We start from the raw sequence: 15,020 nt of genomic DNA on the forward strand, positions 1-15,020 counted from the left end.
TAGATTTATATACAAAGAATAACTTCTAGTGTTTTATAGCACAATGCACTGACTAAAATTGATACCAAGTTATTGAATATTTCAAAACTAGATCTTCCTAATATAAATAAATGATGTCTGGCACATTGCATGGATTGCTTACTTCCCAATCATAAGGATCTGCATTCATATATCTAGCACTAGTGTAAAAGTGTAAAAGTTGGACATCACAACCTAAGCAACAGTAATCCCAACACTTGATAGGTGGATACAAAAGAATTCTTTTTTTTTTAATTGACTTGAGTATTTCTTATTTACATTTCGAGTGTTATTCCCTTTCCCGGTTTCCAGGCAAACATCCCCTAATCCCTCCCCCTCCCCTTCTTTATGGGTGTTCCCCTCCCCATCCTCCCCCCATTGCCGCCCTCCCCCCATAGTCTAGTTCACTGGGGGTTCAGTCTAAGTAGGACCCAGGGCTTCCCCTTCCACTGGTGCTCTTACTAGGATATTCATTGCTACCTATGAGGTCAGAGTCCAGGGTCAGTCCATGAATAGTCTTTAGGTAGTGGCTTAGTCCCTGGAAGCTATGGTTGCTTGGCATTGTTGTTCATAAGGGGTCTCCAGCTCCTTCAAGCTCTTCCAGTTCTTTCTCTGATTCCTTCAACGGGGGTCCCGTTCTCAGTTCAGTGGTTTGCAAAAGAATTCTTGATGTGCATTGACCAAATAACCTCACCTGAATGAGCTGAACACTGGCAGCACGTGCCTTTAATCCCAGCACTTGTGAGGCAGAGGCAGGCAGATTTCTGAGTTTGAAGGTAGCTTTGTCTACAGAGCAAGTTTCAGGATAGCCAGAGCTATAAAACAAACCCTGTTTCATGACAGCCAGAGTTGCAGGAGAAATCCTGTCTCAAACAAACAAGCAAACAAACACACAACAAACAAAACCAAAAATCCCACAAAACAAATAAACAACAACCAAAAAGTTCACTTGATTGATGAGCTCTAGGTACAAAAAGACCTTGTCCCTTGCCTCAAAAAACAGGACAGAGAGTGGTTAAGGCATGAGGGAGTATTCATGGGCTATTGAATAAAACCAAAGAATTATAATATCTAATACCCATTGAGGCCTCAATACAAAAGGAAAGGCCATAAACAATGTGTATGTATTAATCTATTTTATTTTGATTTGTTTAATCATGAGATATCAACTCTAAAATTTATGAGCAGTTGGAGAGAACAAGCAATATAACTTGCCTACATTTGCAGATAGAGACTAAGAACTACTAGGAGAAGCTTCTTATTACCATGGTCTTCTGATCTTCAACAAGTCATGGCTTGCTTAAGGATGATCTGACTGGGACTTGGTCAAAGACCTGAGAGGAAAACCTAACTGATTTTTTCTTTTTCTGTAGAGAAAGCCAGTTACAGTCATCAACATTATTAACAACTATTGGGAAGTTCTATGTACCATGCCCATATGTATAAGTACTTTATGATTAGTCACAATCTTCATATACAACTTACTCTCTCACAGATGGAACAGGCTAAGTCAAATCCGCAGGATCCCATAAGTATGAAACGCATAAGACTGGATTTGAAGTTTGCCTGTGTCTAGCCTCAAAATCACAAGTTTTCATCAGCGGCAAATGAGAGCAATGAACAGCCAGTGTCGAGGATGAAGTGCTTATTTACGTGTATTCCAATGATCATATTATGTGGTCTTGGAAGAAATAAAGAGAAATAGAAAACAATCTTGACTAAGGAAAGCTTTTGGAAGGTATTTGAAGATAATAGAGGATGTGAAGAAATGCTGTGAAAAGTTGTCCCCTGGACACAACGTGGCTGTTTCACATAGAGAGCAGTTACCTACACAAGATCAAAGCCCTACTCCAAGCTTAAATATTATTGAACATTGATGGTTACCAGCAACTTTATGAACTTTTCTGGTGGGTTGTCCATCTCCCCATATATGATCCCATACCCATACTTATTTAGGCAGTATTAACTGGACTCATTGGTTGGGTGGATTATGAACAAGAATAGAAGCTATAACATTGGGGGATGTGTTGGAGGAGACAATTAGGGAGGTTGAAGGAAGAGAGGCAGATATGATCTAAATGTACTACAGGTGTGTATGAAAATTTCAAAATACAAAAAAGTATAGAAACATCAGATTACTCTTAATTTTAAAGGAAAAACACAAAATAAGAGCTTTAAAAGGAGATTCAAAGAGATATCATTTATTAAGAATACTGAATCGTAGGAATATTCACGCTTTGCCTTATTAATACAATAACTATAAAATTCTAGAACAGAGGAGTTGACATTTTTATGGCTAATCTGTGTTGGAACCAGGAGCCAGGAGCCAGGAGCCAGGAGCCAGGCCCTGAGCTAAAAATTTAAAGCTTTTGCTTTGTTTTAATGCTTTAACATTGCAGGAATGCAGTCTGACAACACTTGAAATTGAGAATGGTGGAAGCAGGCAGGGCAATGAGTCACCCTTAAGTAAAAAGACTCAACATAAAGCTCTCTTCACAGGAGAATATAGAGAAATGTGTGCACTGTTTGATTGGTCTTTTTTCTTTATTCTTTAATAATTTCATTTCTTCTTTCTCCTCCCTCTCCCTCTTTCTTCTCCTTCTCCCCCTCCCTCCCTTCCTCCCTCCCTCCCCTTCCTCTCTCTGAAAAAGCCACAGATAATTAATTATAAAGATTTTAGTGTTTGCCAACTTAAACCCACTTGTGTGTTTGTGAGAGTGGTGTTGTATGGGTGTGGCTGTGATATGTGGTATATATGCCTGTGTGTATTTTGTGAGAATGGTGTGTGAATATGAAATGAATGTACTTGTTAAGTGCTTAGAGATGAAATTATATAAGTAAAATTTACAGCTTCAATTTGGTCCTGTGATAAAAAACAGATTTAAATGAGATGTGGCAAGAAATGGATGTTAACGTTAAAATAATTAATACATAGAAAGAAAACGAGATACAGAATATTTGTGGTTTAGCCTTCAATGTGAGATTTCTTGGAGATTTTATTTAGTAATAAACTCCTAGAAGCTAAATGCAAGCAAAATAATTACTTCCCAGTGTAAGTATATGAAATCTTAATAGTTAATAATGTCTTGTTCTGACCTGGTTAATAAAGATGATTTTCTATCTGAGCCAGAATATAGTCATAATAAGTCATATTAAATAAACTAAATTTTCACTCAGGATAATATTTTCAAGTTCCATCAATTTGCCTGCAAATTTCAAGAAGTCATTTTTTTTAATATCTGAGTAGCACTCCATAGTGTAAATGTACTACACTTTTTGTATCTATTCCTGTTGAAAGGCATCTGGGTTGTTTCCAGCTTCTGGCCATTATAAATAAGGCTGCTATGAACATGGTGGAGTATGTGTCTGTTATATGTTAGACTATCTTTTGGGGATATGTGAGATGAGGTCATACAGGTGAGGCTGATACAAGATAGAATGAGGCTGGTCATTGGATGAGAAGGAAGTATGAGCAGGAGAAAAGTTTGAGGGAAGAGGAGGACACTGGAATGGAAAGGAGGAAGAGACAGGAGACTGGGGGAGAAGCTGCAAAGAGAACATGGAAGCTGACGTTAAGATTCCACACTGTACCTTTACAGGTTGTTATGAATGTTCTTAAGGGATGGATGTATACAGGGCTTTATATGTTTAGCTGGGCAATTATAGCTTATCAATTGGATCAAATGTTATTGGGTTGTGTGTTCTTTCTTGTAGAGAATTGAGTTGGGAGAGTGTGTGTACATACAAGAGAATGCCAAGGATAGTGTGGTTCTTGAAGTCAGGATGACAGAATGGTTCCTTGTAACATGGATCTCAGTTTCCAGTCAATTTTAAGGCAGTAGGCAAATTGCTTGTTTGCTATTCTAATCCTATAATATAATAAAATAATGGAACGATTACTGTAATTGTTACAACAATAGAATCCAGATCACAGAGAGAATAATGGTTAAGTCTAGCTTTTTAAAATAATATAGTCAGTGCTTAATTCTAAATGCATATGGTTTTCAGACTTCATTATCTTACTTTCTCTCCCTACTTCTTTTTTCTACATCTCTGTCTCCTTGGAAAGATATTAAATAAGTAGACTACCCCATTTTTATGCTGCTCTTTGTATCCAGAGACTTTGAAGTAGCTGTTGTCTGACTTGGATGCTTAGTAGACAAAGCTGGGGAGGAAACACATGATTAAGTGAAGTTAAATAGATATGGGTGCTTCTACAGAAAATGACACCCTCCAACTCTCAGAAAACTTGTAAGAGGAATCATATCTCTTGTGATCCCCATTATAATTTTGTCTTAGAGACTTTTTTTTGAAAGCAAGTGTTAATTTTAGTTGGTTTTTAAAATGCTATAAGTGGGATCAAAAGGAAAGGAAGAGAAAAGTCATTTATTCAAATTGATTTGCCAATTGTAAGCCAACTTTCATTCCTCTTTAATTCTCTTTTGATTTCATGGTACCATTTGCTTCATTTGTCCTTATTCTGGTGTCATGCTCCTGGTTAGTGAAGAAAGTGGCCACAAAAGTATGGACTCTTCCCACTGAAATCTTCACAACAAGAGAGTTCTTCTGCTCCATTTCTTACAAAGTGGGAACCATATGCCATTTTTCATCTATTTTCCACAAAGGAAAAAGTAAAACAGTGAATTAAAATATAAGTTAAAGGTATGGCTAATTTTTGAAAGTAATAGATTGGTATCGTTTCAATTAGTGATGTGGGATAGTGAACGTTTTAGTATCTTTGAAATTTGCTGCTCCTGAAGTAGAGAATGATAAATCAACTTCTGGCCACCCTTAGGAAAAGTCTTCCTGCCTTGCCTAGCCTAATAGAAACCCCTCCACAGACATAGTCAGAAGTTTGTCTTCTAGATGATTCTAGATCTGGTCAAGTTAACAGTCAATAGTAAGCATTATAATGGGTCCCTGAATTTAAATCTCAAAGCAAGTATGATGACATGACTTTGTTGGTGCATCTCTCTAACTTGAGATCTGTGCTATTTTATGCTTTTAAGATTTGGAGTAAGCTAGTTCTCACATCAGTGTCTACATTTCTAATTTTAACATGGAGCTGGTGCTACTGTGTAGGCTTACTGTGACCCCCTACGCCAGATGGTAGCAGCAACACATTTCTTTCTATGTTCTAAGGAGTTTTTTTTCTCTAAGTAGTTGATCAAATAGGAATCTAATAAGACAACATGTGGCAGTAAGATAAAATGGACTTCAGAGAGAGGTTGCTACATCCATAAAATAGAATATTATTTGGCCATAAAATTAGGAAATCTTGCCATGGTGTGACATAAATGAAGTTTGAAGACACTATAGTAAGTAAAAAAAGCTAATTGTAGACAAACCCAGTTTGACTTCACTTATAAGAAGGCTGTAGAGTAGCAGAACTGACAGAAATAATGTCAGTTCTCAGTTCTGAAACATAAGGAAGTATAGATTGCTGTGTACCAGGGGTAAAGTTCTAATCAGAAAAGTTGCAGATATAGTCTTTCTTATATAAATAGACTTACAAAGAACAACCTTTACCATACACTTACATGCTTGTTGATGGGTGGGTTTCAGGTTATATGCTTTGGATCATAATAAGAAGGAAACATAGAAGGGTCCTAAAGAAATTCTACAAAGGCTTTAGTTTGAAACCAATATCAGACAAAGCAAGTAGTTCAATAATTGACCAGAAATATGCTGAAAGTCCTAGAGACAGAATTTTTTAGAAATTCTGATATTTTGATATTTCATTGCAATATGTGCCTAACTCAAACATATTAGGCTGTTCTCTTATTTGATGCTTAGAAAATCTACAACTTTGAATTTTGTGTCATGTAAAAGAGTGTTTTATATAAACTGAATATTGATTGAGAAGCCTTTCCTTCATCTCTGGGAAATATGAGCTCTCTTGCTACCAATATTCTTGCTTTTAGTGATAAAATTTAGTTTTATTTCTTTTTCCATTGACCCTTAGCAATGCAATTGTTTAGTGAAAATAATATCAATAACCCTTATTTAGCAAATGTCTTTTTGCATAGTATACTCATCCAGTAGATAGACAGCTGGGATCTGGGTATCTATCTGAGGCCATTTATTGGCTATTCCTCCTCAAGACCAATGAAAAGTCTATAGCTTCTCTTTCATTAAATAAATCTGATGGCACAACTCCCTGCAGACCTGGCAGGCATCATGGAAGACAGCATTTTTATTGTTCTTGTTTTTTTGAGACGAAGAACATTTGGTTCTCTCTATGTGGAATGATAAAAAAAAATCTCTGACAGAGAGAATATGGGCTTTGCCCTAAAGCAGATGGCTTGAAAGTGGTATTCAAGCAATCTTACCTAGTCAGTGTATGATATCTGGATATTTTGAAATGTCTCTTCTGTGTCAAATATTGACAGTCTGGCAATCATCTTTGTTAAAGAAAACTAGCTGACATGTTCATTGACAGGGACCTTTTTGTTTTTGTTGTTACATTTGTGAAAGCAATTGTTATCATCCGAAAATGATGTTTGTATACATAAAGAGAGATGGGAATAGATGAATATAGATATATAGGTATATACCTACAAGTAAAACCCTCTCTCTATCTCTCTCTCTCCCCCACCCCTTCCTTTCCTCCCTCCCCCCTCTCTGCCTCTGTGTGTGTGTTTGTGTGTGTGTGTGTGTGTGTGTGTGTGTGTGTGTGTGTGTGTGTGCCTTCAGGATCGACTCCAAGATTGTTCACATTATAAGCAAACGACCTACTCATCTGATAAAATTTTATGTACTTTCATCTAATAACTTATTTTGGAAACTTTGGACAAAGTTTGATGACATATTACTATTAATTATATCAAATCATTATTTTTTGTTAATTATGTTTTTAATATGTCGAGTTGCACTCCAATTTGGCATAATATATTATAGTTGCATTCAACAATTATTTGAAGTAGAAAAGTAAATGAGAATACTTATTTAAGTATAACATTGACCCCATAGGCCTTCTGTAAAGAAAAGGCTAGATGTTGGTGATTTCTCAGTAGGATAGATATTACAAATAAATTAGGCTCAGAGCAGAGTCTAGGTATGGTGTCCTCTTTGGATCAGGTGCATTTTTGAGTTCTAGAATCATTTTCATCCATCTTGCTGGGAATAAACTAAACTCCTTAATATTACTTTTCCTTAAAATATCACACCCAAATTCACCCATATCCAAAGAGAAATCCAGAGGTATTTATCTTATCAAGTATTTGTCAAATTTCACTTTTCCCAAATTCCAGTCTTCACCTCTCACCTGATTGTGTATTTCATATGTAGAATTTCCCACTGGGTTTTATATCTCTGAAGTTACAAATTAATGTTTGAAGATGACTCATGTTGAAAATATGATTTATCTACCTTATTGCATCACAGGTTTCCCCAAAGACAAGGTTCTTGATTCATCTCCAATATGTTCCACAGTGCTATGAAATTGATGTGTAGTTTGAATGAATAGCAATTTTGATAGAACTACAGATGAGGAAATAAGTTGCCTTTAGATGCTAAAAAATGAGTAGTACATCTGGATAACATGGTCCACAGAAAAACATACACTTCTCTAACAAGCGATGACTAGGGCAAGTTATCACAAGTCTCAGAGTTTGTGATTGAGAAGTAGAAGAATCCATACTTGGCATCATTGAGATTTGATGTTTTCATTCATTAGAATCATCAATTAGTTAATTCACCAACAAATAGGCTTACACTTCTCTGTTGATGTTATTATGCTTGATGCTGCATACACAGAAAATTCAGGAGTTATGCTTCCTGCCCTTAAGATGAAGAAGGGTGCCATACAAGATTCTTGTTTCTCTCCTTGAAACAAAACACACTTGGATCTTATGTATGTGTTATCACAAGCAAGATTTCAGTTGAAAGATTTTGTTATTTAAGCAATTTTTCAGACATTGTAAAGATAAACCTTACAAGTTTAAAGAGAAACCTAGGCAGTTTCTAAAGAAGAAAGTAGAGAGGGAGTTAGGAATATGGATTTTGTACTGTAAAGTCAAGATAGACTTTGCTCAGAAGAGTGAGGACTCAGAATATCAAGACAAATTCTAAAATGTGACAAACCAAGCCTCCTTGGATTGGTTGGTAAAGATTTTAACCTAAGTATATGTAAAAATGGATAAATTTTAGCTTGTTGTAGAGGTATCTTGTTACCTCTGTTTATTAGATATTAGGCAAACAGTCTTGGTATTATCAGTGAACACACATATAAGTAAGTTGAATACAGATGCACCAAATTTGTATTCAACCATAAATAAAAAGAATAGGCTGGATTTAGTGGTATATATCTTTAATTGCACAATCTGGAGCTAGAGCCAGGAGTATCATGAGTTCCCCAGTAGCTTAGGCTTTATAATGAGATGGTTGGAAAGAGAAAGAAAAAGGAAGTAAGGAAGGAAGGAAGGAAGGAAGGAAAGAAGGAAGGAAGGAAGAAAGGAAGGAAGAACAAACAAATTCAGATTAATCAAAATAGATAAAGCTCAAAAAGACAAGTATTATATGTTTTCTCTCATATTTGAATAAGAATGTAATAAGAACAGAAAGACTACAAAGAGAGCACTGTTTGGAATATGGGAGGAGAAAGCATGGGATGGGAGTTGATAAGAGAAGATGGGGTGGGAGAGTGTGTGAACATATGCATGCATGAAAACTATAAAACGAAGCTCCTTATTTTATACAATTAACATGAAAAAAAGTTGTTGGGAAAAGAGGGGTCTGGCAGTTAGACATAGAGAACAGCCTTTAAGATGTTAGCTGATAAACCGGGTAGAAAACTAAAGAGAGATTTAACTTGTCCTGGGATAGAAAGGACAAGTTAAAACTCAAGTCTACATATCTTGGAAGCTGTGTAGACTCTGGCTATGGTGGATTATGGGCTCCAGCAGGTTTGTTTATGCACCTGCACACAGTTGATCAAGACTGATGTTTCAAATCATTAGTAAGAAACTGGACAAAATAGATCACTCCATAGTTATTGAATACAAAGTGGTCATTCCTGAAATCATATTCATAAAAGAGCCTGTTGTATTTATGTGTTTAAAAATAGACACCTGTATATGTTACAATAAACAAATAGAGCTGTGAATTGAAGAATGAGCAAGGAGATGGGCTATGTAGAAAGGGTTGGAGGGGAAAGTGGGAAATGATAAAATTATGTTTTCATTTCAAAATTTAAGTAATTAACAAATTCAAAGTATGCATTTACTCTTCTGATAAGTATCCATATCCCCATTTGAATATTATAGTATTGTTTCTGGTAACAGAATGGTAGTCCAGTCATCAAGATAATTAGTTAATGAGTCTTTAAAGCCAATTTTGGTTAAAAAGCACACAGCATGGGCTCTGTCTCTCTATTGACTTTTAGAAGTGGGTTATTCCTTGCTGAGCATATATTGTGTGAATGTGTATTGTACGCTCTGTAGGATACTTAACAGCATCTCAAGTCATTTTCCTCCAGATTTGATAGCAGCTTCCTAAGTACCACCAAAATATCTGCATACACTGCCAAAGGTCCTTTGGATCAGAAAAGCCTCCTAGTGGCAGCTACTGGAAACAAAAGCTAATAAAAATTAAACATTTAATCCACTAATACCTTATTAATTTAGAGACAAATTCTGCATTAAATGATTACAAAAATCTGAGTATGTTCTGGGGAATATAAAATGATAAATGACAATTTCCTAAACCACTCGTAAATGTGTTGGGGAAAAAAAATTACAGAGCCTGGAGAGGTGGGTTAGCAAGCAGTTGAAGACACTAGATGCTCTTTCCAGAGACTAGGTTTTATTCCTGGCGCCAACATGGAAACTTACAACATCTGTAACTCTAGTTTTAAGATATCCGATGCTCTTTTATGGCTCCTGAGGGTACCACACATATTAAGATGGAAACTTCTATACAGAACCAATAAAATATAAATATCTAAAGAAAAAATATATACACAGGACTGGCACCTGGGAAAGTTGGAACTTCTGGCCCCCTGCTTCTCTCTATCCATTTGTCCTTGAATCAGTATCTTCCACCTGGCAGCCACTGGGAGAAGAAAATGATTATTAATATATTCAAATATACTAAGGTTCCTACCAGCTTAAGTCCGATTTGTGAACCTATGGCTCTTTGAGGGCAATAAATTTCTAAAGAACTTCTAAAGAATCTAGCAAAGCTCTGTTAATGATGACCAAATGTGCTTTGTCACCCAAGTATAACCTCGATGGCTTTTCTTCTTTCTTCTTTCTTTTTTTCTGAAACATGAATGTCTTCCTGAACCATCTTAACCGATGAATGAGAAACAAAGGATCTGGCAAAGGCACTTTATTTGTCCTAAAATGGCATTAACTTTTCTTGGAAAGGAGAGCGGGTACAGACTAAGCTAGTGTTGTGACACTTTTTGTTGAACTCAAAATGTTCTGTAAAGCCAGTAAGGGCTCTAGCATGAGGTTCTGTGAGAACTGCAGTCCTCGGATCTCTGCACTTGCCTCTTCCCAGAAAACGGATGTCAGAGGATACTCAGCATTTCCGCCACAAGTAGGATGTAACTGCGTCATTGCATCACGACACTAAAATGAGAGATTACTCGGCCTCCCAAGATTGTTTTCCACACACCAGCTAATTAGGCAACATGACAGCAGGGTGGAGTGATACTGGTTGTCTCCACACCCACAGTAGATTTGGCCTGCTGCCACTGCAAACCACCCTCAGCTCAGAGTAGGGCCATTTTCTGCAGCCACGCCCAGACACAGCAGCACATTGTATTTTTAAGAGCTCATTTTAATTTAAAAATATGTATATTAGTTAATCTAGATGCAAAAAAGAATCAGCTCCTTCTTGCCTTAAAATAATCCCTCTCTTTACCTTTTTCTTTCTTTCCTTCTCTCTCTATTTTTTTCTTAGTAGACTTAGAACTTGCCTTATTTCTTTTATAAAAGAATATGGCTTTAAATATATAAATAAACATATCTAAAGATCACATGCTGTTAGTGAGGACCTGTGTTTTCATTTCAAATCTCCTCTCTCCTCTCTCTCTCTCTCTCTCTCTCTCTCTCTCTCTCTCTCTCATTTATACTGTAATGTTCCAGTCAGAGAAGTCAACATTTAATTCACTATGATATTCGTACTACTGTGTTCTAGATACTATGTTTCTGAAACCATTACATTGACGAGCAGTCACAAAAACAGATTAACTTATCTAATTTCTCCTTGGCTTTTTCCATTTAAGTGGCTCACCTCATGAGTAATCTGAAAAATGATTCTGTGCTGAGAGACTCATGTCAGCCAACAGTGAAGGCAACAGTTCAAAGATAGACTTCCTATTTACCACAGCAATTCAATATTAGCAGAATTCATGACCTTGCTCGTGAATTAACTGAGAACAACAGGAAAGGTCATTTTACCTCCAGTTTGAGAACCCCAAATTTTATTTGTTAAACAAGGGGAAATGTTTGAACAGTTCAGAGCTTGGAGGGAGCTGTTTTTCACAGACTAAATGACCTGTCAGCCTACTCAGCCATGTGTGACTATTGTTCATTGAAAGTGACCCAGTTCCCTACAAAGGTTTCGCCATCTGGAAAACATTAGCTGTGTAAGGGAAGGGGTATTGATGAGCGAATGACTTCAGTGCTCTGGAGGCTATAAGTTTGCTTCCTTAAAAGCAAGCACTATTTTTGGTAGTTCCCAGGTTATATTCCTCAAAGAAACCTAGAAGTAGATGTTCCCATTTTGATCTCAATGTCGTATAAGCAAGTAGATTTCTTACAGCTAAGGTTGGCCATGTCCCATACTTCCAAATATACCTAAAGACTTCATATGACTTACTTACTTAATCTTTGAGACAGTCATTATTAACAATTCTCAATTTAATTATGACAAAGTAGGCTGACATGGAAACTCCAGGTAAATTATCCAGTGGTCATATGACAAAGACGTTAGTTGATTGCTCCAGAACTCACATCCAACTGGCTCTCAAGCGGACATTTGCAGTTACCCATGCCAATAATATCGACTGCTACAGTGTTCTCACACCATCCTCAGAATGTGCTTAGCCGTTTTGACAGGTGAAAAGTATTGTAATCATTGATCATTCAGATAAAGATGTTTGCAACACAACATTTATAAAAAGTCATTTGTCTTGTATGTGTAGGTTGGAGAACTGATCTCCATCAGGCATTGAAGGACATATTAGCAGAGGGTGAATCAGGAAATCTAAAAATGCTTTCCTTGGAGAATCTGGAGTAAGATGTATCTATGGCCATATATCTATCTCCTTCTCTGTATTATCTAAAATCAAATCAATCATCTATATACCTACTTATCTATTTATATATTTATTTATAGATCCACGAAATGAAACATCTATACATAACTTATCTATGTATCAATATTATCTATAAATTATCTATCAAGTATCTATATCTATAATATATTTGTATTTGCTATCCATATGTAATATCTGTTATCTTTCTCTAAGGAATCTTGCCTAATACTGAGGAAACAGAACCCAATGCATTTAAATGCCTTACAAAATGCTCCAAATATCTAGTTACTGTGTTAAAAATAACATTTCTAGTCTTGAAAATAACATTCATGTCATATACTAATCTTGCCAGACAAAAATAGGAAGAGAAACGTAAAATATACAAGTAGATTTACCAACCAAAGGTGACAAATATTTGGATTTTTAAGAGAGGAATTTCTTTCTATATGATATACTTTAGTATATAATATGCAAGTTCTTTAAAAATGGTCTAATAGTAAATGTACTTTTTTCTATAGTCAACACTGCTATGATATTTTTATGAAGGCAGATTTTGTTTTTGGGCTGAGTTGTGACACACTTATGTAACCACCACTGTAATCCAGATGTTCAGTAGTTCCTTCACCTGAATGTTTCCAAGTGTCCTCCTCCTATGAACTTCGGTATGACAATCACTAACATATTTATTGCCTTTTAAGTATTTTCATGTTGAACTGTCACACAAATGGAACCATGCAGATTTTTATGCCTTGATAATCACAGAATAATGTTACTGAAGCTCATCCATGTTGTAGCAGGTTTGGCAGTTCATTTATTTTTGTTCTTCAATACCAATCCATTGCAAAGATTTAGTATTGTTTGCCCATTATCAGTTCACAAAAATATGAACTTTCTTGGGTTTTAGTGATAATAATGTTGTGGAAAGAATTTCCCCCCTCACTGGAGTTCAATTATTATTTTTAATTAATGATTTTATTTATTTATATCCCAAATGTTGCCCCCTTTCTGGTCCCTCATCCAAGAGTTCTTCACTCCATTCCCATCTTCACCTCTCAGAGGGTGCTGTACAGGCTTTCCAGGGCATCCCATTTCTCTGGGGCCTGAAGTCTCTACATACTCTACTCACCTATCCCACTGAGGACAGAAAAGGCAGTCTTCTGCTACATACGTACCTAGGACCTCAGCCCAGACTGCATATGTTCTTTGGTTGGTAGCTTAGTCTCTGGGAACTCTGAGAGGTCTGGGTTAGTTGACACTGTTGATCTTCCTACGGGATTACTCCTTCAGCTCCTTCAATCCTTCCCCTAATTCTTCAATCAGGGTCCCAAACCTCAGTTCAATGGTTGGCTGTAAGTATGTGCATCTGTCTTAGTCAGTTGCTGGTAGAAGCTCTTAATGGTAAGTCATGCTTGGCTCCTGTCTGCAAGTACAACAGGGCATCAGCAGTGATAGTGTCATGGTTTGGTCATTGCCCATGAGTTGGATCCCAAATTGAGCCTGTCACTGGAAGGAGTTTCCTTCAGTCTCTGTTTCATTTTTGACTCTGCATTTCTTTTAGACAGGAACAATTCTGGAGCAAAAATTTTGAAGGTGAGTTGATAACCCCATCCTTCTACTAGGGGCCCTGAATAACTCCTAGAGATGTTCTCCACAGGTTCCATCTCAACACTGTTGGGCATTTCAGCTAAGGTCACCCACATTGAGTCCTAGAACCCCCACCCCAACCCCAGGTAGCTAGAAAATTTTATTCATTCTCTTGACTCTCTGGGATTCTCCCATGTCTTCCTTCATACCAGATCATGCATCCTTTTTCCTCTTCTGCTCCAGGTCCTCCCTCCCTTTGCCTCCTGTGATTATTTTGTTACCCCTGCTAAGTGATATTGAAGCATCTTCACTTGCATCTTCTTTCTTGTTTATTCTTACAGTCTGTAGGGTGTATTATGGGAATCCTGTACTTTTGGGATAATATCCACTTAACAGTGAGTACATACCATGCATGTCCTTTTTGGTTTGGGTTTGCTCACTCAGGATGATAATTTCTAGATCCATCAATTTGCCTGCAAAATTCATGGTGTCATGATTTTTAATAGCTGAATACCATTTCTTTATATAAATGAACAACATTTTCTGTATTCAGTCTTCAGCTGAGGGACATCTGAGTTGTTTACAGTTTCTGGACATTATGAATAAGGCTGTTATGAACGTAGAAAAGCATGTGTCCTTGTGGTATGCTGGAACTTATTTTGCGTATATGCCCAGGAGCAGTATAGCTGGGTTTTCAGGTAAAAATAATTCCAATATTCTGAGGAGCTAACAGATTAATTTCTAGAGCAGTTGTACCCAATTGCAATCTTACCAGCTATGAAGGAGTGTTTCCCTTTCGCCACATGCTTGCCAGCATATGCTGTCACTTGAATATTTCATCTTAGCCATTCTGATTGGTGTAAGGTGGAATTTCAGGTTCATTTTGATTTGCATTTCTTTGATTACTAAGGATGTTGAATATTTCTTTTAGTGCTTCTTGGCCATTTGAGATTCCTCTGTTGAGAATTTTCTGCTTAGCTCTTTACCCCATTTTTAATTGTGTTATTTGGTTTTCTGGAGTCTAACTTCCTGAGTTCTTTAAATATTTTGGATGTTAGAAATCTGGTGGATGGTCTATCTGTCTGTCTGTGTACCAATACAATGAAGATTTTATCACTATTGCTCTGTAATACTGCTTGAGTTCAGG

This window comes from Rattus norvegicus, chromosome 18 (genome assembly GCF_036323735.1).
Source record: "Rattus norvegicus strain BN/NHsdMcwi chromosome 18, GRCr8, whole genome shotgun sequence".
NCBI classification, from domain to species: Eukaryota; Metazoa; Chordata; class Mammalia; order Rodentia; family Muridae; genus Rattus; species Rattus norvegicus.